Here is a 26442-nt window from a genome sequence, read left to right on the forward strand (position 1 = left end):
GCCATGTCTTGGTCCTACTCCCAGTGGCCAGTTTATTTGGCCTGAGGTGCCGTGTGGGGACAGGGATTTTTGAAGGATCCTCATGTGTTCCCGGTGCACAATCCACACTGAGAACAACTCTCAGCTGCCTTGGCTTCCCTTCGCTTGCAATGGTTCACACGAGCTGTTAGCCTCACCTTGTGATGGTGGTGGTTGGAGGCCTTAGAGGAAATTAGAATGAGAACAAAGAAAGGAAGTTAAGGCATAAGAAAGTATTGAGTATAAAGGTTCATTATGAACCAAACCCAGCAATGGAGGGGAAAGATATTTTCATTTCTGCCAAAGGCCATATGTGAGTGCCTGTGGGGAAAAGCGTATCCATAGCTTTGTGACTGAACCAATAACTCATATCTGATTCAGAAGCTGACTTTGTTGGATTATAGCTCTACAGCTGTTCTCATTCTAAGTCCAGCCTCTCCCAATGGGACTTATTGTAGCAACACGTCTCATTTATAGAACTCATATGCAGGGGCCTGGAGACCCCAAACTGTAAATTAAAACCTTGTGTATATTACTTTGGTGAATTCCATTCAAAAGCATTGTGGCTTCTCCAAATAGGCCATTTTCACTAGAGAGGGGAGGGGAGAACACAATGGAAAGGAAATAGGGCTTTTATAGTCACCCTTCCTATTTCTGGTAGGAGGTCTTGACACAAAGGTAATAATGGAAATACATTCTCATAAAATGTTTGAGGCTTTGGTGAGGCTTGGTACTGGCCTGTGTGGAGGCAGGGGAGGGAAAAGCAAGCAAGCAGCGAAGTGAGGATAGAACTTGGGCTTGAGTGTTAGAGCTAGAAAGTTCCTCAGAGAGCACCAGAAGAGCTGCTCAAAGTTTACTTAGTTGGGAGGCTTTTTTGTTTTTCAAGTTGACTCCCGAAGAGGAAACTGAGACCCAGAGAGGGAAAGCATGTTGAACAAAGTCACACAGTGAATGAGCAGACAAGGTGCAACTTCAAGCTCTGTGTCTGAGAGCACATGATCTGTGTCCCTCTCTTATCCTGTTGCCTTGAAACTACTATGGGGATATTAGAGGAGACCTAAGAGCCAAGGAAGTATTCTAGGTCCTGTTCCCAAAACGAGGGAAGACTATGAATCAGAAAACATTTCCAGGAGTTTCAGGTCGAGAGAATTTTCCTGGTTTGTCCCAGATAAGATATGGCTAGGGCTTGAGAGGGATGTAACATGTGGGAGATATTTTAGAGGGAGAACTGATGAGGTCTGGGATGTAACTGGAGAAGAGGAAAAGGAACAACAGGTCAGGACACACAGGTTGGATCTAGAAATGCTTTGCTGGATTGGAAAAAAAAAAAAAAAAAGGATTGCTAATGACCTGGGATGCTCTGTTCATCCCCACTCTCTAACTTCATTTATTTTTCATTCCTGATGAACGCATCAGGGTGAAATATGGGGAAGGCAAAGAAATACAGCGCAGAGACAGAGCAGAGCAGGGCATGGATTTGATGGGAGTGGACAGCTCACCTGGGTTAACTCATTCAATACACAACAAACATTGCATTGAGCTCCCCCTGTGTACCAGGCACTCAGGATGTGGAAAGAAATAAGACTCAGCCCCCACCATGGCAGGAGTTTGGTCTAGTGAGACTCTCTTGTCATAAGCGGAGACCACTGTGACAGTCCTCTGTGAGGAAGCTGAGGAGGGGTTCAGGCTGCAGCGGGACAGAGCCGTGGTTGGAGAAGCATCCCAGAAGAAGGAACTTTTAAGCTGGTCCATGGGATGGGTGGGTGTTGGCTGAGGAAGGTAGCAAAGAAGAGAAAGTGCCAAAACCAAAGACGAGGGGATGTAAAAACTAGCCCATGTTTGGGGCTTGGTGACCGGGTTGGTGTGTCTAGAGAGCAGGATGTGAGGGGCCATGGAGAGAAATAAACCTGGACAGGGGGTCACATTTGGACGCCATGCTGAGGAGTACAGCCATGCCCCTCAAGGTACTGGGGTGGGGAGGCCTTCATGGCTTAGAAGCCCAGAAGTGACATGCTCAGACAGGAGAGTCATAAAGTCATTGTCAGCCTTGAAATGATGTATTCATCAAGGGGAAAAGTTGGGAGTGGGGTGGAGACAAGACAAGAATTTCTGGCATAGTCCAGAGGAGGGAGAGTAAGGGTTTGATACTCTAAAAGTGGGGAGGGACGTGGGGGACATTTTAGAGGGAGAAGCCACAAGACCTGTGACCGATTGGGTTTTGGAGAAGAGGAAAAAAGATATGTGAGGAAATGATTCTCTCATTTTTATATCTCCAAGATCTATGTTTCCTCATCCAGTCTGTTTACTCAAATTTCTTAGAAAAGGGCCTAAAATGTATAGTTCTCCCTCCCCATACTGCTAGAGCCAGATGTTTTTCTCCTGTCGAATGTTACTCAGAAACCAAGGGCTAGAGTTTCCATCGCAGCTCAATGGGTTAAGAACCTGACTGGTATCCATGAGGATGAGGGTTCGATCCCTGGCCTTGATCAGTGGGTTTAGGATCTGGGTTGCCCCAAGCTGAGGCATAGGTTGCAGAGGAGGCTTGGATCCAGGGTGGCTATGGCTGTGGCTGTGGCTGGCAGTTGCAGCTCTGATTCGACCCCTAGCCCGGGAACTTCCATATGTCGGAGATGCGGCCGTTTAAAAAAAAAAAAAAAAAAAAAAAAGTAAACAAGAAATGAAGGGCTAATACACTGTTACTCTTCTGCCTCCCACTGTTACCACTACTATTATTGATGCTGCTACTGATGTGCTGTTTGGGGCGGTAAGATATTTACACCCCCAACAGATAAGCCCAAAGCCCTCCCTATTTTCTAGGCACCCCCTACTCCTAACATTTGTAATCAAAATGCATTCCTTAACCCAACATTAAAAAAGAGCTTGCTGGGTAAAATACTGTGCCAAGCTCGAGGGAGTAGTCCCAGGGCCAGGATGAAAGGCATTGTGAGCATGTCAAAGAGTTCAGATGGGGGGACACCATGCAGGTGGGGCAACAGGACAGTCCTGCAGAGGAGGCAGGAATGAAAATGTGCATCCTGAAGAAAGGCGTGGGTCAGAATCAGCGCTCTGCACAAGGGAGACGGGAGGCCGAAAGGGTAGGAGGGAGAGGGAGCGCTTGAGTGAAGCCGTACACTGGACACGTCCTTGACGTATTGTGTGACAGTGACTGGACCGGGTGAAAAGCATCAGAGAGGGAGGAAGAAGGGACTGGATTGTGCCTTGGGCTCCGGCTTGCTTTCTAGGCATCTAGGCATGGCCAAGTGTTGGATGAAGCCACTTGCCCCTTGTTCTGAACTATGTCATGACCTGCACTTTGCACCAGTGAGGATTGGATGGGATTCTACTGATGGTGCCCAGCAAATGGTGACAGTTAATTGCTTTTGGGTCTGTGAAATAAGTGAGCAGGAGATTGAGCCTCTGAACTTGGTCACATTAGCACCTTGACCTCAGCAACTTGGAGACACTTCACAGCCTCTGCACTTTTTTGCCTGTGACCCAGGACAGCCTCATAAATGAAAAGTCTTTTCTAATACAGCCATGGCTAAGTGGTTTTGAGAGGAGACACATGGTTTGTTTTCTCTCTTTCTCTCTCTCTTTTCTTCTGTGTTTCCCACATGGAGTATGGTTTGCTAACCACGGAGGCACATGCTGTGGTTGCCTCAGGTAGGGAAGACAATGCTGGGTGACTATATTCCCTTCCTGTGAGGCATCCTGCCATTTAACAAGAGGAGGTACGTGTGAATGGGAAGGGTGTAGTGAAGAGGAGTTCGAGGGTCTGGGTGGTTTTTGGTTATGGGGTAGCCCAGCAATTCCAAGTTGGATCTCTACGGTAACACTTGGGGGCTTCTTTTAAAGACCAGTCTGGTCTTGATTACAGTGGAGCCTTACCTTGGTTGCCCTCAGAGAGTAGACCGCTTGTAGGAGTGGTCTGTGAATTCCGTCTCACCTGGATCTGGGGAAGGAGCTCAGGTTCACCGCCAGGATATTATCCAGGGTAGGTCTCAGCCAACCTTCCTGCTTCTCCTCCGCCAAGGTCAGATCCAGAGTTGCTTCTAACCACAAAGCCTGTCCGCATCACTCCAGCTGGCTGAGATTGTTACCTGTGTTAACTTCATAAATCTCAACGTCGGCACCTCTCACTTGCAGATAATTACATATTATCTTGCCAAACCACTTGTCATGTTGTCTTTTCTATAATTTAATCCTTATGCTTTACTTATATTTGCGATGTTTATGCATTGTTCTTCCAAATTGGTGGCAAGCTCCTTGTGAGTGAGGATCGGACCCCATGCTGAATTGCATAATCATGTGACTTCATGTGTCTCTGGCACTTCTGAGTTCGTAAATCCCTTTCACGTACATTACCTTATTTGGGCATTACAATAATTCCATCCATTTGGAAGAGCTGGTATTATTAGTATCCTGATTTCTCAGATGGGGAGGCTTGGAGAAGGAAATAGTAAATGGCTTTCCCAAAGTTACACAGAACCATGATTTCCACAGAGCAGGAACGTCAGAGATAGTAAGTATTGTGGATTTATCTGTTCATCCAATCCTAGCTCAATTCTGCAGCCAGGCTGAGGTTTTAAGCAATAGGATCTGTATTTGGGGGAGATGATTGGCTGTAAAGACATCCTGAGCTCACTGGCTTCAGAGGCGACCTTCTGCTTCACCCTCTCTGTTGAAAATGCATTTGGTAAATCAGGATAACACAGACAGATGAGATATCTGATTTTTACTGTGTACTCTCCCCTGATATTTGCCTCCAAAGTAAGTTCCAGAGAATCCCTTTGCTGCCTAGAAAGACACAGGTGGGGGTAATGAAACAGTGGGCTTTAAAATCCTCCTTTCCAGATGTCATCTATTTAGCTCTTGCGATATTAGTTGGCAGCCATATTCGATTTTAGAAGTGTGAGGATTACTTGAAACCATATGACAGAACTGTTTTTCTTATGGAGCCAAATGTTGAAAAAGGCTTCAGTAATAAAAGTGGTGCAACAAAAATGGAACTCGTAAAGAGGGCTTTTATACCTTTTATATTTCCAGGGGTCTGTCAACCTGGGAAGGACAAAAGTACAAGCACTTTTTAACATCCTCAGTGGAGGGAAGCTTTCTCTGCTCAAGTCTGTACAGCAGAAAGTGAATCAAAAAGTTGAGCAGATTAGCTGCTCTCCTTCCTTCCTCCATCTCCTCTCTCTCCCCATCGACTACCCCCTCTGCCTCCCATTCTGTCTTTAGTGTATTTAGACTAAAGTTTTCAATTTGTCTGAATTACCTGAAAAGTTGTGAGGATAAATGAAGTGTGAAAGCACTTTGAAAGTAGAGAATTGCTTTGAAGAATCCAAACTCAGTCTAAACAGAACCCTCTGTACTCTATAATCCAAGAAGAAAGAAGATGATGACAATGATTAAAATGAAATTCGGAACGAGGTACAAGGGAACTGAACTTCTAGGGTGTGTCTCTGGTTCAAAGGCAGCTGCAGTAGAGAAAGCAAAGCATGGAGGTGGAAGGTTTGCAACCACCCAACTGTCACTTACTCCTGGTGTCACCAGGGATGACTCATCAGGTCTCTTTGAGTGGGTTTCCTTATCAGTAAAGTGGTGATGATAATGCTTGTCTCCTAGGGTGGGCGTGAAGAGCAAATGCGATATACCACAGGGAAAGACTTTGTAAATGGAAAGGTGCTATACAAAGCTAAGGGATCACAGTTATTATTTACAGCAGTATCTTATGCCTTTGACATGCGCATTTATGGAAGTGTAGTGTGGCATTTAATGTTCCCAAGGACAGTTGAGGCCCCAGAATATCGACAATAATTGAGAAAAGACTCAGTTGTGTCCCTGAGTTACTGATTTAGAAAGTGAAGTACATGCCCTTGAGAAACCATGCCCCACCATTCCCCAAGAGCCCCCTCGCTCTTGCTTGGAGGACCTCTTCTTAAGCCCACACATGTCTTGGTTTCCTTTCTGCCTCTGTTCTTTAGTCCATCTTAGTGCTTCAGCCTGGGAAGGGGCAGGGGCTCTCTTATTTTCTGTTGTAATCCTGCCCATTCTGCAAGGCTCCCTTTTCCCTTGTTCTGTGAAGTCATTTCTTGAGCTCTCCAGGGGAAATTACTTCTGCAATTATTCTTCAGAAATTAATTCCCCTTTTAAAAATGTTTGCATCTGTATTTGAGAGAATTTTCATCACCCTTTTCTTCTAGAATTGTAGTTCTGCCAGGCAGTGTTCATGGTGCATTTCGTTTGGTTTCTCCATTGCCTGGCACAGAAGCTGCCTTACTCATGTTCGCACTCACTGAATGGTAGTGGTTTGGAATCTCTGCAAGGTGCCTGGGCTGAGCTGGACAAGAATAGCCGCAGAGCCCTGAAGGAAGTATGTAGTATGTATTTGGAAAATAATTGTTGGCTGATTACTTGATTTTCAGCAAAGAGATTCAGAAATGGTTCCTAATTAACCTGTAGTTTGTCGCAACATTAAATCCATGGAAACATTTCATCCCTCTGAGCATTTTGGCTACTCAAGGTCTCATAATACAAGCTGGTTTTAATTTTAGTTTTTTTTTTAATTTTAATACTGTAGGTATTTTGTTTCTGATATTCAAAGTAGCAGATGCTCAACATGGAAAATTTGGAAACTGCAGAGAATTTAAAGAAGAAAATGATGATGATGGTGATAAAATATTGAGATACCTGTTCTATTTTTATTGGGTATTTAATTTTTGAGATTAAAATTTAACATCCAATTTTATGGTATTTTTCACTTAATGGAACATAGAGGCATTTTTCATGTTATTAAAAATTGTGATGATGTAGGAGTTCTACTGTGGTGCAGCAGGTTAAGGATCTGGTGTTGTCATTGCAGTGGCTCGGATCACTGCTGTGGTACAGGTTTGATCTTGACGCAGGAACTACTACATGCTGCGGGCATGGCTAAAAAGAAAAAAATTCTGACAAAATATATATTTTTTGTGGCTACATAATGTTTCATCATTTGGATACATCATAATTTACTAAACTATTACCTTATACTGGTGATTTAGATTGGATCCAAATCTTCTTTTATTATGGATGATTCATACATGAATATCTTTATTAAAAAATAATTTGCATTTTAGATTTTTTTCCTTAGGATATTAATATTAATAAAAAAGGAGGAGTTCCTGTCGTGGCTCAGTGGTTAACGAATCTGACTAGGAACCATGAGGTTGTGGGTTCGATCCCTGCCCTTGCTCAGTGGGTTAACGATCCGGCGTTGCCGGGAGCTGTGGTGTAGGTCTCAGACATGGCTCGGATCCCACATTGCTGTGGCTCTGGCGTAGGCCGGCAGCTACAGCTCCAATTAGACCCCTAGTCTGGGAACCTCCGTATGCCGCGGGAGCGGCCCAAGAAATGGCAAAAAGACAAAAATAAATAAATAAATAAATAAATAAATAAAATAAAAGAGGAATCGCTAAGGTACAAATTTTTTTTTCTTTTTGCTTTTTATACCTGCGGATATGGAGGTTTCCAGGCTAGCGGTCAAATCAGAGCTACAGCTGCTGGCCTACACCACAGCCACAGCAACACCAGATCTGAGCCGCATCTGTGATCTACACCACAGCTCAGGGCAATTTCGGATCCTTATTCCGCTGAGCAAGGCCAGGGATCAACCTGCATCCTGATGGATACTAGTCAGATTTGTTTCTGCTGAGCCGGGACGGGAACTCCAGGTACAAATATTTTTAAGGCCCTGGGTGCATTTTCTCAAATTTACTTCCAGAATGATTGTACTAATAAGATACATTTTCATGAATGGCTATTAGAGTGCCCATTTCATTATATTCACTTTATATTTTATAACAAACTATTTGGCTGATTTTACTTTTTAATAAAGAAAGTATTTAGGGACCAACCTCATTTTAATATGTGATACTTATTTAATGTTCATAATTTATTTCTAGAGGTTTTTTGAGGGTGTGAAATTGTAGGTGCTCTATTCTGAATGAGTGATCCAGTGCGAGTACAATCCTAATGAAAATGAAATCAACTTTATTTTTTAAATTTATTTTTATTAAAGTATATCTGATTTACAACACTGTTAGTTTCAGGTATATGGAAAAGTGATTCAGTTATATACACACATATATCTATTTTTTTCAGATACTTTTCCCTTGTAGGTTATTATAAAATATTGAGTATAATTGCCTGTGCTATACAGTTGGTCCTTGTTGGTTACCTATTTTATATATAGTAGTGTGTATATATTAATTCCAGACTCCTAATTTATCTCTCTACCTTCTTTCCCCTTTGGTAACTGTAAGTGTGTTTTCTATGTCTGGGGATCTATTTCTATTTTGTATACAAGTTCATTTGTTTTATTGATTTCTTTAAGATTTTATATATAAATGATATCATATAATGTTTATCTTTCTCTGTCTTGCTTATATCACTTAGAATAATACTCTCTAGTTCCATCCATGTTGCTACAAATGGCATTGTTTCATTCTTTTTAATGGCTGAGTAATATTTCATTGAAAAAAAAATATATTACATCTCCTGTATCCATTCCTCTGTTGATAGAAGAGACGACATTTAGATTGCTTCCATGTCTTGGCTATTGTAACTAATGCTACCGTGAACATTGGGGTACACGTATCTTTTTGAATTATGGTTTTATCTGAATAGATGCCTGGCAGTGGGATTGCTGGATCATATGGTAGCTCTGTATTTAGTTTGTTTTGTTTTTGTTTTTGTTTTGCTTTTTGGGGCCATACCTGTGGCACATGGGAGTTCCCAGGCTAGGGGTCGAATCGGACCTGCTGCTGCAATCCTACGCCAGAGCCACAGAAACACCAGATCCAAGCCGTGTCTGTGACCTATACCACAGCTCATGGCAATGCCAGATCCTTAACCCACTGAGTGGGGGCCAGGGATTGAACCCACATCCTCATGGACACTAGTCAGGTTCTTTACTGCTGAGCCACAGTGTGAACTCCTATATTTAGTTTCTTAAGGAATTTCCATACTATTCTCCACAGTGGCTGCACCAATTTACATTCCCACCAACAGTGTAGGAGGGTTCCCTTTTCTCCACACCCTCTCCAGCATTTATTATTTGCAGACTTTTTGGTGATGGCCTTTCTGACTGGTGTGAGGTGATATCGCATTGTAGTTTTGATTTGCATTTCTCTAATAGTTAGCAATGTTGAGCATCTTTTCATATGTCTTTTGGCCATAACGTTTACTTTAATACAAGCCACAAAGTGCTATACAGGTACAAGCTATCATTGTTGTCATTGTTACTATTTTCCAAGAAACAATAGAATTTAGGCAACTGACATATCTAAGCTGTCTTCCTAGCAATTTAGGAAGGAAATGGTCTTCTGTAGACCACAGTATGTAAGGAAGTATATTAAAATTGAAGAAGAAGTCAAACATACATTAAAAAATGGAAAAAGAAATCTAGGTCCATTGTGTTAAGTATATTATCAATGTTTCCCCCCACCCCCAGGTAAATTAGACACACAAAACTAAACTTAAAAGGGTGTGTGTGTGTGTGTGTGTGTGTGTGTGTGTGTGTGTATGAGTGCATGTGTGTATACAGACACATTAGCATTTAACTTTCTTCTAAAGCTTTTACATCATTATTTTCTCTTTCTTTAAGGTAGTAAAAGGACAAATACTTTCAGAATGAGCATCTTCATGGAAGAATATCTTGAAAAATTGCTAAATTTATATCACAAACCCATCAGAACTGATCAGAACAGCAATGTGGGATCCAGCATTAAGAGCTCAAAGAGATATTGTAGTCAAACCTTTCTTTCCATAGGTGAAGAGACTGGAGTCCACTGAAATAATTCTAAGGAGAGATAGCAGCATGGTGCCAGAAAGGAGTCTCTAATACAAGGATTTCTTTCTGGTGTACCTCATTTTCTACTTAAACGACTCTGTGTATCGAAAAGTAATTTTTTTTTCGTTTTTTTTTAATTTTTTTTTTTTTATTTTCCCACTGTACAGCAAGGGGGTCAGGTTATCCTTACATATATACATTACAATTACAGTTTTTCCCCCACCCTTTCTTCTGTTGCAACATGAGTATCTAGACATAGTTTTCAATGCTATTCAGCAGGATCTCCTTGTAAATCTATGAAAAGTAATTTTGTTAGCAGAGGGTGTTGCACAGAAATTTGTGAACTCTTCTTTATATCTGTTCACTCAAGACTTTGGGGCTGGATGTGTGAAACAGAGCACCTTTTAGTCTACTATTTATGGGGAGATCACAGAGGAGCCAGGTGGATTGGATAAGGAAGCACCTAAACAATATACCAGGGAGGATACTCTACTGGTCCCCAGGAACTTGATGGTGTACCCCAAAAGACATTTTCCCATCTCTAACTCTTGTCCTTTGAAACAAATCAGAGTGAAATCACTGTAAATTATTGAGCTTTGTTTTCTCTAGTACAACTAAGACCTTACCAACTCCAAATGGGTCCTCTGTGAGTGTTACAGGTAAGGAAGAAGATTTTGGATTGAAGGTTAATGGATTCACATTTAAATAGCATTAGGCATTTGTTGGTTTGTCTCCAGGAAAATATTTCGACTGAATAACCAGGGGGCTGGGTCTTGGTTTCCTGGGGCAAAATGAAGAAGAGAATGAGAACAATTCCTATGATTAGGGTACCTAAAAACGACATCATGATGATTCTGAGGTTTTTTTTTTTTTTTTTTTCCTTTGCCTCAAATAATCAACATTGGTCAATGTCACCAGATTACTTTCATTTTTGATTTTAAATGTCTACATGAACATTTTCCTTGGTAAACTAGACAAAAGCAGACCTGCAACATTTCCCAGCTCCTGTCCCCAGTCCTGGCTCTCTGATCCACTCCCTTGGTTAAACTGGATAATAAATCCCTCAAGTTCAAGTGGAGACTTGGGTTTTGTTGATTTTCCACCCAAAAGGAGGAAGGACAAAGAGGCCGTGAAAAGCTAATATTTTCTTCTTGTATAACTTGTCTACTTTAATTCCTGATTGCCACCCTCATCTCCATTTTTTTAGGTTAAAGAATCAGAAGGCCATCTCCCCCTGGGCTGCCTCCTTATCCGGACACTACAAGACTTACTCAGATCCTAACTTTCATTTTATTACACTTTTTGGGAGTACCAGGTAATAAATCAACTCGGCAAGGACAGATATGGAAAAGTAATGTTTAAAATGAGTTATGATGTAAAAGAGATGACTTGCTATTATGTTTTATCAAAGGCAGCGTCTAACAAGCATAATGTAATTCACAATGCTTAAGCAGGGCGACTTTAATTGCAACAGTCATTAAGCTCACAGGATCATTAAATGCTTTAAAAGAGAGAGCCAATGAGTTATTGTGAATGAAATAAGGGCCCCCCACTCACCCACTCCACCTATTTAACTGGAATTGAACTTAGTCTGTGTCACAGCCCTTGGCTTTCTCTCCTCTTTCTGTACCAAGTCACTGGGACTGTTTCAGAACAGAGGCAACACAGAAGCACTTAAGAGGAAAGAAAGGGAGACAGAGGTATGGTCAAACTCCAGTTTAAATTTACTAGCAGATTCAATTTTGCCTTTTACATTTTCATAACATTTTAAAGTTCGAAAGCTAGCCACTTAGCTATTTTTTGATAAGTTTATTATCTTCAGAAGCCCACAAGAAACAAAAGAATTACCAGCATACTAAAAGTTCCATTTCCCCAGTAATTACAGAAATGTAAATCAAAACTTATCAAATTGCTAAGAAATAGAAACAAAATGATATTTCCCATTGATGGAAAGCATATAGGGAAGAAGGTACTCTCACATTTCTGATGGGGCTTTAAAATGAATAAAAATTTGTGGAAAATGAGTTGGCACTAGGTATCAGACACCTTAAAAATGTATTTATGGAGGTTGAACCAGAAATTCTGTATCTAAGAAGTTAGCAGTGGGATAGATGGGGAGTTTGATATTAGTAGTAGAAAACTGTTACATTTAGAATGGATAAGCAATGAGGTCCTACTGTACAGCACAGGGAACTATAGAAAATTTCTTGGGACAGAACATGATGGAAGATGGTATATACATGACTGGGTCACCCTGCTGTATAGCAGAAATTGACACAACATTTTAAATCAACTACATTCTAAAAACTTTAAAGTTTAGCAATGAGGATAAATGTAAAAAGAAACGGGAAATACTTTAAACAACCTGCAATAACAGATTGGTTAAAAAAGCAATGTAGAGCCAATAGATGAATACTACACATTTATTTAAAGTGACATTTTAGATAAGTGTATTTATGAGGAAGCAAAAGATGTTAACAACATAAAGTGATGAAATGTGAACCACAAAACCTTATGAATGGCATGAATCCATTTGGGGACACACAATATTTTTTTAATGCATATCTGCCTTTATGTGGGAAAGAGTGGGGATTGAGGTTCTCTATTCTCTTCAATGTCATCTTTCCACATTCATACGCCTTCACCCTACTGTTCTGACATATCAGAGTTATTTCAGTGTTTTGGATGCAAATGCACTTTCTCTCTCTCTTTTCTCCTGGGCCTTCTAGAATATTGCTCCCCACTTTTAGAGCACTGACTCTCCTGCCCTCCCGTCCACACAAGCACCTCAAGTTGGACCCAGGTCCCATGTCCAGTAGTCTCTGCTCACAGAAACCCTTTCTTGACCTTTCAAGGTGGGGTGGAGTGCTCCTTCCATGGGCTCCTCTTCCACAGCATACCTCTCATGTCACTGGGGTGACCTGTTTACCTGTTTGTGTCGTCTGTTCTTTCTGTCAGCACAGAGACCATTTCTAGGTTCTTACAGTACTGTGTGTGGTAGCCTCGCTTGATGCCATCAAGTCTTTTCCTCCCTCTGTCTTCATGCCACAGCCCAAGGAGAGGTGGAGTCTAGTCCTTCCCTCCCCTTGGATCTGGGTTGGCCTTCATACTCACTTGGACCTACAGAGTGTGGCAGCATGATGCTCAGGGACTCTGAGGGCTTTCACTCAGGCTTGTAGAACACTTGCTGTGGGAAGTTAGTCATCATCTGAGGAATATGACTGCTGCGGGACAACCACACCGTGAGAAATACAAACTAACTGGAGACGCCCCAGAGAATGGGACCATTGTGTGGGGGGAGGGCAGAAGGGTGGGAGGGGGAGAGAGACAGAGAATAATGGTCAAGGAGCACTGAGGTTCTAGACAAGTGCGTGAAGCCGCCATCTTGGAAGTCACCCCTCCAGCCCACCAGCCCCCCAGCCCAGCAAACCATGAGTGTATTGAGATGAGTCATTCCCGAATTCTTGACCCATGAAATTTAGCAACTAAATTAAGCACTTATAGAAGCAACTAAGTTTTGAAGTGTTTTGTTAGAGTAACTGATATAACTATAATATCAGTCTGGCAGGTAGTGAGCCTTCAGTAAACACCTGGTAAAGGAATGTGTAATTCAGGTTTTTACTATTTTTTTTTCTTTTTTTTCTCCTAGTTACTTTTACATTTAGTTTAATTTTTGCAGCCATACTCGTGGCATATGGAAGTTCCCAGGCTAGGGCCAGGGGGTGAATCAGAGCTGCAGCTGCTGGCCTATGCTAACAGCCACAGCAACATGGATCCAAGACGCATCTGTGACCAACACCGCAGCTTTCGGCAATGCCGGATCCTTAACCCACCAAGTGAGGCCAGGGATCAAACCTGCATCCTCATGGACACTGTGTCAGATTCTTAACTTGCTGAGCCACAGTGGGAACTCCTTTTCTAGTTACTTTTTTTTTCTTTTTTGTCTTTTTAGGGCTGTACCTTCGGCATACGTAGGTTCCTGGGCTAGAGGTCTAATCGGAGCTACAGCTGCCGGCCTACACCACAGCCACAGCAACGTGGGATCCTTAACCCACTGAGCGAGGCCAGGGATAGAACTTGCAACCTAGTCGGATTCGTTTCTGCTGCGCTATGATGGGAACCTCCCTTCTTCTAGTTACTTTTTGATTTCTCTGTAATGTAATGTGTATAAACATTGAACCAAAAAAATTTTTTTTTTTATTTTATAAAAGAAAGAGGTTCCAAGAGAAGAACTAAAAAGGAAAAGGACATGAAAGTTGCCAGATTATGGCCAATTGGCCAGAGAGTATCTCTGACTTAACCCGATTCTGTAGAAATGTCCTTAATTCTGTCTGGAAGGCCAGCTTTTCCATGACAGCCTTTGTCTCACTGGAGACATGAATAGTTTTCTAAAAGCCTAATGCCCTGACAGGGAAATAGAAGCATGGCATTGAATTTTTAATCTGTTTCTAGAACCTCAAATGATCACAGACAACTTCACCAGGTCAGCTTAGCCTTCTCTGAGCTTGTCATTCCGTGTTATTTAGGGAAGAAAAACATTATGCCGCCTCTTTCCTCTTAACAGAATAGGCTCAAGTTCCTAAAGTTAAGAGCATGGAAGGCTTCCTCCTTCTTCTAACAGTGTTTCTGTGGGTTGAGAGGAAAATACCTATTGGCTCATTATGACGTGGTGGGGGTGGGGACATTATACCAGCATCCTTCTCATGAGAATTTCTTTCCAGTCTGGGCCACACCTAAGTTTTGCTTACGAAGCCGAGGGAGGGCCATTACTTTTAGTGACATTTCTAAACCAGTTGAGTGTCTGTGTGTAGGATGAATTAGGTGTCCTGGATGGATGGAGTGAAACACTCTTTAGTGACAAGTGGAGGATTAAACTAGATGATCTCTGCTAACTTTTAGCTCAGGAATTCTATGGCATCATGAATTTCCGCTTGGAAAGCTGAGTGCATTGAGATCTTTCCAACTCTAGTATTTTGGATCCCATTATCCCATAGATATGTCTGTACATTCTAGATTTCCTTTGAGACTAAAGTAAAATAAATGAATTCATGAATGGATAAATAAATTAAATACACAGCTTTATTAAAATTCTTTTGGTGGTAAAATATGCATACGATTTACATTATTAACCTTTTTTTCCCCTTTTGTACAGCTGTATTTAGAGTACATGGAAGTTCCTGGGCTAGGGGTCGAATTGGGGCTGCAGCTGCAGTCAACAACACTGAATTGAGCTTCATCTGCAACCTACACTACAGCTTGAGGCAACACTGGATCCTTAACCCACTGAGTGAGGCCAGGGATGGAACCCTCATCCTCACAGAGATAATACATGGTTCTTAACCCACGGAGCCACAAGGGGAACTCCTAAAATTTTAGCCATTTTAAGTGTACAATTCAGTAGCATTAAGTACATTCACAATGTTTTGTAACCATGACCAACCAGTGTGTAGTCCCTGAATTTTTTATCATCCCTGTAACTTGATTTTAAAAAATGCCTCTTCTGCCTATTCAAAGGCTATTTTTTTTCTTATTTCTAGATTTTATAATGGTTGATGTGGACAATAACTGACCTTGAGATAAGTGCCTTATGACCAAAATCCTCCGTGGATGAACTCTTCTCAGAACCATAGTCACCAGAATAGTAATACTGAGACAGATTTCTCAATGTAGGGGTCATGTCAGTGGTTTTAAATCCTCTGAGAAGAGTGAACATCTATAGACCTAATAGCTACAATTAGTGAATCATTCAGGACATTTCAAGTTTGGGGGTGAGCATGGCTCTGTGCACTCAGTGTCTATTCTGCCTTCTTTGGCTAATAGATTCCAGTCCCCTGGCTCAGGGATGATGCTGTGGTCCCGGCCAGGCTAGTCATAGTGTCCGAATTCTGGGTCATAGTGACTGGTCCAAGGGATGGGCATAAGATCCAAACCATGTTTGGAAGCTTTATCCTCCCCCCCCCCCAAATTCCAGTTGAGAGAAGAGAGCCTTCATTTTCATCTCTGGTTTTGCAGCATTTGGGATATACATCTGGAATAGCTGGGAGCAATGTACCCCACTGTTAGGTAAGAGATTTTGGGAAAATGAACCTGATGTTTAAAGAGATGCAGAGATGAGAGATGAAGAAACTCCTTAGAACATTTAGTTGTCCATAAGGCCAAATTCATTCCTGCCCTTTATGCTATTGGATGATTATTAATCCCTCTCTTTTGCTTGATTTTTTTTGTTGTTGTCTTTCTGTCCCTTGTAACCAGAGTACTCATCAATATGGTCAGATTTATAATTGTAGCTAAATCATGTATTTTGATCAGTAATATAGATGTCAGCCAGTGTTGCTACCCTGTGACTTTATGGGCTAAACATAGGGAGACAGGAAGATAGTGTTTCCCAAATCCATCCACCCACAAGTCCAACCACCTCTCCATCCATATTCCAGCCCCACGGATACTGCATGCATGTGAATATAAAGCAACACTCTAAACTGCTTTTTCAGTTACTAGAGACTTGAATAGGTATTCATTGCGACGTTGTCCATTTAGGCCAAGCTCTTTACTTTCCTCCATCTTCCTGGGGAACTGTGTCCATGTTAATGCTGGAGTTAGAAAGAAAGAAGAGGGAAAGTCTGGATGTGGCAGCTCTCTCAGGATCCAAAATAAGATCTTATGATGGGGCGGTGGTTATGTGGAAGTCAGGAGAGGGGAAAAACATGGCTGAACTAACCCTTTCAGACGTTAGAGAAAAATCAGAAATACCAGTGCCTCCCTAAAAAGGATTTTAGAAATTCATCCTGGAGTCCCCTGGTGGCCTAGCAGTTAAAGATTCACTGTTGTTACTGCTGTGGCTCAGATCACTGCTGTGGGTTGGGTTCAGTCCCTGGCCCAGGAACTTCTACATGCCAAGGGTGCCACCAGAAGAATGAAAGAAAGAAAGAGAGAGAAAAAGAGGAAAAAAAAAAAAAAGAGAAAGAGAGAAAAAGAAAAGAAATACATCCTGTGGGAGATTTTAGGTGGAACTGAGATTTGAATGAGGGGTGTAATGGGGTTTGGTATAAATTATAATAGTTACTGAGTATTGAGCATATTGCATATGTAACCCATATCATGTACTCCTCACAGCATCCTTTTGAGAGCTTTTTGATTTATGCACGAGGAAAATGGAGCTTACAAAGGCTAAATAACTTGTCCAAGGTAACACAGCTACTAAGGGACAGAGCTAGAATTTGAACCCCATAGCTTATGCATATGCATAAGCTACTGTATTGCAGTTCACGTCCAAGCTGTGAAAGAATCAAAATCCAGCCGGTCATGGAGCCTGGGCTGTTAACAACTTGACCTACATAGCAGGGCCAGGAGGGTAAGGGAAGGCAAATGTCAGAACTATTTGGGCAATGAACCAGCCACTTTTCTCTCTATAGTTGGGATAACACAGTCAAATCTATACATAGCCAGGAATGCTATTTTGAGACATCTGTAATAACTCATTTTACCACCATTTATTTCAGTCACGGTTTCTCATCCATAAAACAGAAATAAAAGTAACTGCCTCAAAAGGTTGATGCGAGGGTTCCTTGAGATAATGTATATAAAAGTGCAAGGGAATTGTCTTGAAAGGCCTCCTGCCCTCAAATCTTTCCTCTTTCAATCAAACATACCATCTGAAATTCCGTTCTGAGAAATTTATCCCTGGGTAAGTCACTGATTCGCAAACTTTGCTATACATCAGAATTGCCTGAAAAATTTACTTAAAATATTTTTTTTTTTAAAAGATCTTTTTTTTTTTTTTTTTTTTGTTGTTGTTGTTGTTGTTGCTATTTCCCGCGGCATATGGAGGTTCCCAGGCTAGGGGTCGAATCGCAGCTGTAGCCACCGGCCTACGCCAGAGCCACAGCAACGCGGGATCCGAGCCGCGTCTGCAACCTACACCACAGCTCACGGCAACGCCGGATCATTAACCCACTGAGCAAGGGCAGGGACCGAACCCGCAACCTCATGGTTCCTAGTCGGATTCGTTAACCACTGCGCCATGAAGGGAACTCCTACTTAAAATATTAACCCTGGGACAGTCAGACCCTTTGGGGTTGGGGATCAGGCAACTGTATTTTTACTAGATGAGTCTAGTGCACAGCAAAGTTTGAAAACACCCGATCAAGGCATTATATCTACAGAAGTCCCTATTAAATTTCAAAATTTCTCTCTGGGAGGTTGCCGTGGTTCTCAAATTATAGCCTCTGTTTCCTCATTCTACTAAAAGTGTTCCCATCAATATTATTGGTAATCTCTTTATTGTGAACTCCAGTGGATTCTTTTTGGTCCTCATATATTATGGCATCTCTCCTCAGCCTCTTCTGCCTCTCTTCATCTCTGAGATATCAGTTTTTCCAGTCTTACATCCTTGAATGCTTCTCAGTCTCCTTTGCTGGCTTCTCTTCCCTTTTTGAGTTCTAAGTAGGGAAGTTTCCATATGGAAATATGGCTTGTAGCCAGATCCCCTGTTCTTCTCTATATACTCTTTTCCTGGACTTACATAGCTGATGGCCAGCAATTTCCAGATTTTTGCCTCCCACCTAGTCTTCTCCTGGAGTTCCCATTTTGCACTGCTAACTGCCTACTTGGATATCTCATGATTATCTCAAACTCAGTGGGTTAAACGTGATCCCCTAGATTTTCTCTTTCCCCACATCCTCTTTAAACTGCACTTCTGGGAGATACCACAGTCCACCCAGTTACTCAAGCTAGAACCTAGACATCATGCTGCTTCCTCCTTCTCCCTCATCACCCCCACACACTCCAGCAGCAAGTCCCATCAATGTCCTCCCAAATAAATCTTGACTCTTCCCATCTCTCTATCTCCCCTGTCCACTATCCAGCATGCTACCATACTTCTTCCTAGGATCCCCCTAATACTCCCTTTACGTGATTATCAAGGAAGCCAGATCATCCTTTTAAATAACTCAAAACATAAAAACATAAATGAGATCATTAATTTCTTCTCTTAAACATTCTGAGGCTTCACACTGCATTTAGACTAAAGTTGATATCTTACTATGTCAGTAAGGCACCAATTAATTTCTTCTTCATCTTGGTCTACAAAGCTAGTTCTTCATCTTCTACATATTTTTTTTGGGGGGAAGGGGGCATGTCCGTGGCAGGCAGAATTTCCTGGGCCAGGGATTAAACCCACGCCACAGCTGTAACCAGAGCCACAGCAGTGACAAAACTATGTCCTTAACCCGCTGAGCCATGAGGGAACTCCCAAGGCTCTTTATCTTCTGATTCACTACATTCCTCGCTGTATTCCAGTCACGCTGGCCTTCTTTAAGTTCCTCAAGTACTCCAAATTCTCTTTCCTCAGGGCCTTTGCATATACAGTTCGTTCTGCCTGGAATGATCTTCAACTTCCATGACTAGCTGTTTCTTATCCTTCAGAGCTTAGTTTAAAACTCACCTTCTTTAACCACTCTCTCTGAGTAGGTATTCTCTGTTATTTTCCATTAATTCTTCATAGTACTTTAAACTTGTAATTATTTATTCATTCATTTGTTTATCATCTATCTTCCACTCTAGGAAATAAGTTCCATGAATTCAGGAAGAATGTCTACATATCCAGCTTCCAAAATAGTGTCTGGCATGTGATATCTGCTCAATAATAAAAATCTACTTAATAATAATAGTCATAATAATAAATAATCTTGAGAGTGTTAAAAGAAAATATGCAGAATATTTAAATTTTCTAGGAAGTTTTTTTTTTTTTTGTCTTTTTAGGGATGCACCTGTGGCATGTGGAGGTTCCCAGGCTAGGGGTCCAATCGGGCCTGTAGCCCCTGGCCTACGTCATAACCACAGCAATTCAGGATCTAAGCCACATCTGCCACCTACACCACAGCTCACCGCAATGCCGGATCCTTAAGCCACTGAGCAAGGCCAGGGATTGAACCCATGTCCTCATGGATGCTAGTCGGGTTCATTAATCTCTGTGCCATGATGGGCGCTCCAAATTTTCTAGGAACTTTAAAAAGGTTTTCCTAAGCATACAAAAAACCTAGAAATGAGGAGTTTCCCTTGTGGTTCAGTGGTTTACAAACCTGATTAGTATCCATGAGGATACTGGTTTGATCCCTGGCTTCACTCAGTGGGTTAAAGGATCTGGTGTTGCCTCAAACTATGGTGTAGGTTGCAGACACAGCTTGGATTAGGCGTTACCATGGCAGCTGCAGCTCCGATTAGACCATTAGCCCAGGAACTTCCATATGCTGAAGGTGCACCCCAAAAAACAAAAACAACAAAACTAGAAATGACTGACAGATTTAGCTACATTAAACATTAAACATTTCTATGTGAACAGAACTAAAAGGCAGAAAACAAACTGAAAAAACTTTTCTAAATTATTCAAAGGAGGAGTTCCCTTTGTGGCCCAGTGATTAACAAACCCCAATATGATCCATGAGGGTACAGGTTCAATCCCTGGCCTCATTCAGTGGATTAAAGATCTGGTGTTGCTGTGAGCTGTGGTGAAGGTGGCAGCCATAGCTCTGATTCGATCCCCTTAGCCTGGGAAACTCCATATGCCATGACTGTGGTGGTAAAATAGCAAAAAAAAAAAAAAATATTCAAAGGAATTTTTTCAAATCAGTAAGAAAAGATAAAAAAATAGAAAAATGGGCAAAAGACACATTTATAAAAGAAAAATAGGAGTTCTCTAGTGGCTCAATGGGTTTAGAGTCTGATGTTGTCTCTGCTGTGGCTCTGGTTCCTGCTGTGGTGCAGGTTTGAGCCCTGGCCCAGAAGCTTCTGCATATTGTAGATGTGGCCAAAAAAGAAAAAAAAAGAAAAATAATAAATGGTCAATAAAAATATCATAAGAAATATGCTCAACCTCACTCTTAAAAACATCAGATTTTCATACTGTTAAATTAGCAAGAATTCCAGAGATTTACAAATACCCAGGTCAGGTGTATGTGGAAACATTTAACTTTCATACATTAATGTCATACAAAACAGTTAACTTTCTTACATGTGTTGTAAATTAGTGTAATACTTTTGTTAAATGATTTGGCCATGTCTGTTGAAATTTAAAATGTGCTTTACCTTTGACCCAGCACTGCTTTGAATTAACAATTTTAGGAATTCTCCCTAAAATAATACTTTCACAATGTGCAGTGTATGTTTATATAAGGATATACAGTATATTTATATAGTAATGCATGATATACATCATCTATGTTCAGTTTGGCATTGTGGTAATAAAAATATGGATAACGTCTGATTATGCAATTAAATAATGGTACATTCATACAAAGAAATAGTATGCAGCCATTAGAAAGAACAATGGTGTAGATTTATATATTCTGTTTTGAAAAGATATCCTTTGATATATTGTTAAACAGATTTAATTGAGTGGTATGTGTAGTAAGATTCCCCCCTTTTAAAAATCTAAAAATGCCGGTATTTACAAAGTGTTTAAATATGTTCAGGTATACATGGAGAAATAAAGAAATGACTGAAATTATTACCCATGGCTATATTGGGGAACCTGGATTTTGGAAAATACTCCCTTTCTAGGTCTTACGTGTATGTTTGGTACATTTCTATATTGTTTGGCTTTTTTAAAAACCACAAGTGTGTATTGCTCTGTAAATCTTTAAAAAATGAGAGCAAGAGGGCGAGAAAGGAAGGGAAAAGACAGAACAGTGTGGAGACAAATGATTTCTCTTTCATGCATTTTGCCATGAGCCCTGTTTGGAGCTGCCCGGCTGGGCCTTGTGGAGGGTCAGACTGCAGAGTCCAGGGTTCAGAGGCACCAGTCCTTCACTCTTTACCCCAAGAAGGAGAGACACTTCAGTATCGTATGTTTTTGTAAGGATTACATGAGATAAAAGTCGTGAGAAAGCCTTATTGACTATAAAGCTCTTTCAAATACAAGAGATTATTATCATCAGGGTCCGTTTCCGGTCCCAGATACCAGGCGGGACTAGCTGGTTGCTGCAAAAAACCCTCCCCGTGTGTGCTGGTGCCAGAAACCTGCAGTCCCTTTTTTTCCAGAAGAGCCTTTACCCCAGAGTCCCCCCCCTCCCCCTCCCCCAGGGAGGCTGTCAGGCCTGCCTCCTGCTCCATCACTTCACCCCGGCCCTGGCCCAGCCGCTTCCCAGCAGAGCTTGGCTGTTCCTTGAACTTTTAGCGTTGGTTCGATTTCCTCCAGCGGTACCACATGCTGCTGTGCAAACAGAGCACGTGGTCGGGCCAAACAAAGGAACATGTGTGCTGCAAACCATCCCCCTATCACGGGAGCGTGAGCCCCGCCAGGAGAGCGCCCGGCCGCGCTATAATTTTTCACTGCAGTTGAAACACCCCATAAGCTCTCAGGAAGCGGCGGGGGTGGGGAGCGGCCCAGAGAAGGGCCCGCGTCTCAGCTCTTTCCATCACGGTCCTGGAAATAGCAGCGATCGTGCACCGCCCCGACCCGGCTTCCCCCAAGCTGCTAAGATTTCATTTCACCTCCGACAGGCTGCTTGGGGACTCGCTGTGAAAAGATCACTCTCCTGGGATGCTGTCAGGGGGAAGGGGGTCGGGACTGTATACAGCTGTCTAAACGTCTCAGCCTGGGAGGCTCAGGCACATCTGCACGACTCTGTCTCAGGCTGCGGGGCACGCAGGGAGCGCCTCAAACCTATCAGTGTGCCGGCGAGCGGTAATTGCATTAGGATTAGTTATCTCCTGCACTCTGCTCATTAGCCCTGAGGATGGCTCACATCCAGCGAGAGGGTGGCACAGGCAGAGGGAGAGGACGTGCGCCTAACAGGTTGTGATAATGAAAGACTTGCTCTCCTAGAGTTTGCTTCCCTCCTCCCCACCCATCCCCGCCAGGCCCCCTCCTCTCCTCCTCCGTCTTCCTCTAAACCTCATTTCCTGACTTCTTCCTTAAGGTCTTATGAAATGCGCAATTTAGGAAGATTGCAATGGAAAAAAAAAAAAAAAATCAAGACCGGCTGGCAGTGGGGGAGGGATGCTGTGGAGGGCATGGGGATGGGTTTGTTGCCTGAGTCAGAACATGACTGTCTTAGTAGTTGGCAAGTTCTGATGCCAAAGCCAGCGGCCAGAGAATGCCCAGGTGCTTTTTTTTATGGCAGGCCTGGTTCCTGATGTTTCAACTTCCTTCCCTGATGCCTAACACTAGGGCAGAAGGGAGAGGTGGCAGTTTCCAGGGGATCTGGATTCAGAAGAGCCCCACTTTGGATTGTGTCAACTCATCCACCCAGCTGAGCTGATGGCTCCCTGCTCTGTAAGCCCCTGGCTCTCTGGCTGGTTGGATCATGGAAGCACCACAGGACAGTTACTGATTTCACATTTGCTCCAAAAATGGGGACCCAGTCCATCTATTCTTTACTGCACCTGGCATACTGTCTGGCATACGGAAAGTGCTCCAAGGTGAATGGTGGGTAATAATAACAACTGGGTCACTCTGATGTACAGTAGAAATTGACAGAACACTGTAAACCAACTATAACGGAAAAATAAAAATTATTAATAAAAAAAAATTAAAAAAAAATCAAGGAAATCACCTTCAAGAGGCACCACCATCCCAAATTTGATTTTTAGGCAGGCAGATTTACTAGCAATGTGATCATACAGATAATCTAACATTTCTAGATGTGTTTTCTCATTGGCAAACCAGGATGAATAATTTACCCATAGTCTTATACTTGTGTAAGTCACCCCATAGAGAGCCTAACACATAGTAGGTGCTCAGTAAACATTAGTTCCTTTCTACATCTTGCTTTATTCATCCCTAAGATTGGGACTGGGAAAAAAAAAAACTTCTTTGATGTCTCAAGAGGAGGTAATTAACGTTCTCTTAACCCATCGGAAAGGGCCAATAGAGTACAAAGTTGTTTTATAATTAAGAAATGTATCAAACCCTGTGCAGGACTAATTGCTGTGCAAATTTGATTGAGGCCTGTGAGGACAAGATTGCCTTTAATGGGTTGCAGTGAAGGGGACTATTTAATATTCTTTAGGGAAGTTCCAATCCTCCAGTCTCCGCATTGGAAATTGCATCACCAACCATTAGGAGCGCTATTCAATGGTTGAGACTGAATACACCAGGGCTTAAATAATTATTTTGAAACTGGAAGGTTTATTGAGAGTTCAGGGTTCAGATTTAGAAATGTCAGAAATAGAGTTTTATTTGTTTCCATTGCACATAATGAATTGCCCTTTAAATAATGAAGCCATGAAAATGCCAAGTACCACATACTCCAATGGATTGCCAAATGTTGAATTAGGCCCCTGTGAGACTCAGGCTTCAAAGCCACATACATTAGAGAATGGGGGCATTTACAATTTCCAGAGAAATCACTGATCCAGAGGGAGTTTGATGGAGGCATACCCCTCACCAAGTCTATAACCTAAACTTTTCAACTTCTGTTGTGGTTCTATGGGACTACTTGGCAATCCTTCTTATTGGCCATCTGGAACAATACTTTGGAGGGGTGACAATGGAGAGAAACTCTTAGAACAGCCTGTGTGGATTCCATGTATTTGTACAGAACAAAGATGTTCTCCCTTAGACCAAGACCATGTGTATATACTCAGGTTGGGGTCCAAGGGGAATGAGGAGTGTGGTAGGCTCCCTTCTTTGTGGCCTGAAGCCATTAGTTTTGCTTATCATAAGTGAGTCCAGAAGACTGGTGTGGTTTAGCCTTGGGGCCAAATCTTCCTCCACCAGCCCAGGAGCCCCAGAATCTTTTTCCCTTCTTACACCTCATTCTCCCTTTGTCTCTTCTCCATCCTCTCCAGATAAAAGATTACCCTCTTTATCTCTCAGACTAATTCACCCATGACTTCATTCACTTATTCCCCCTTGACTTCATTACTCTGCCTCTATCTGGAGTTTTGTCCCTTCATTATCACTTTTCTCCTAACTATATTTTATATATTTTTTCCAACTGGAACTTTACTTGGTTTACTTCTGCTTTCAATCAAAGTCTAGTCTTTGATAATGAGAATAAACCTTCACTTGAGTTCGCTCTTTTTCTAGTATTTTTTCTAGGTCTCTCTCTCTCCTTTTACTGCCCTTCTTCTGTGTCTACATCTGCTGTCTCCACTGTGACATTATCCAGTGTTCCCTGAATCCCCTGAGGCTTGATTTTGCCTCCTCTGGCTTCCTGATTGCCCCTATCAGGGGTCCACTCTGACCCCTCCCTTCTTTGTTTATCAGTCTCTCCTTGAGATCCTCTGGGCACTATTCTAAACCTTTTCCAAATTTCTCAGATTTTTTTTCCCTCCTCTGGGTCCTCCAGGCCTCCCTTCCTCTTCTTTCTCCCCAAATATATAAGTGCCTCAATCACCAGAGCTCACATTTATGAAGTCCTTACTACGCATTTTCATCCTTCCAGCAACCCTGTAATGCAGGTACATTAGCTGTTTCATTTGTATACGGAGAACTGAGGCTAAGATAGCTGGTAGCTGTCAAATCCTGCTTTGCTCTCTCTGACTCAAGTCCAAGCACTTAGCCAGGTGGCTCTATATGCCCCAGATTTGGTTTTTTGATCTCAATCCCCATTTGTCTACCGTTGACAGGCACACCTCACCTTGCCTGTCTCGTGGGTCTGCCTGTACCACCAGATCTCAAACCCTGAATGTACCATGTAGATGAGTTGACTGCTCTCCCCTCCTTCCTGGCTTCTGTAACAGAAACAACATTTTTCCAGGACTAAGGCTTGACCCACAGAAGCCTCTTCTCTTTTTCTGGCTCATTTTGCTCAGCCCTTCATCTTATTCGACACTAGGCATTGAGCATTTCTTTTATGATGTCTCTTGAATACTTTATTTTATTCCATTCTCATTACTGTCCCTAAGACAGACCATTAGATGGTCCCTTGTTTGAACTAGCACACTATTCTAATGTCCTCTGACCTGTTTTTCTTGTGGTTCCACCTAGCTTGCCTTCTTTATCGTGGCCTGAACAATCTTCTTAAAACATTTCTTTTACATTCACACAGTTTTGTTCCAAGAACCCAAAAGATTTCTCTGTACCTGCAATAAAATGGATGCTCCTAAACTTATTGCTCAAGGTTCTTTATGTTCTGGTCCCCGACTTTCATTCCATAGCACCTTAATATTTTTAAATAACCTCTTAGCTCTGTTTTAATGAATTAGTTAAACAATTGATATCCTCCCTTTTGCCAAAAGGCCTTGAAGACCTCTGTTGCAACTTCACCTGCATGAACCTGGGCAGTGGTATTTAGGTGTAGTTTGCCAATGCACGAGCTATGGACCTGGATTCAAAGTCCAGCTCTGCATTTGTCAGCTAGGAAAGCTTGAGGAAGTTCCCTGGCTTCCCTCTATCTTCCTCTGCTTGTCTGTATAATGAGGAATTGCCTTGAAGTTTAGAGAAGAAAATAGATGCTTTCATCTATTGATGGAAAAGCAAAGATGTTTAATGAATCTTTTTCCCCAACATGCTTGGTGCTCTTCTGATTCCACACCTTTGATGCTGATCTCCTTTATGAAATTGCCTTCCTTTGGGTCTCCACCAATTAAAATTCTCCCAATTCCTCAAAGCACATTCATTCCATTGCCTAAGTGAAACCCTCCCCACA

General features: G+C 42.1%; 1 long non-coding RNA gene across 2 annotated transcripts in view; it reads left to right on the plus strand.

Moving 5' to 3' along the window:
- The window catches only part of LOC110255448, a 118405-nt gene that overhangs the window by 56883 nt on the left and 35080 nt on the right, over positions 1-26442 (plus strand). For both annotated transcript variants that reach the window (XR_002335695.1, XR_002335696.1), the window contains one exon: positions 11055-11162. This is a non-coding gene — a long non-coding RNA (uncharacterized LOC110255448). The remainder of the gene's footprint in view (positions 1-11054; positions 11163-26442) is intronic.

This window comes from Sus scrofa, chromosome 9 (assembly GCF_000003025.6).
Source record: "Sus scrofa isolate TJ Tabasco breed Duroc chromosome 9, Sscrofa11.1, whole genome shotgun sequence".
In the NCBI taxonomy this organism is placed as follows: domain Eukaryota; kingdom Metazoa; phylum Chordata; class Mammalia; order Artiodactyla; family Suidae; genus Sus; species Sus scrofa.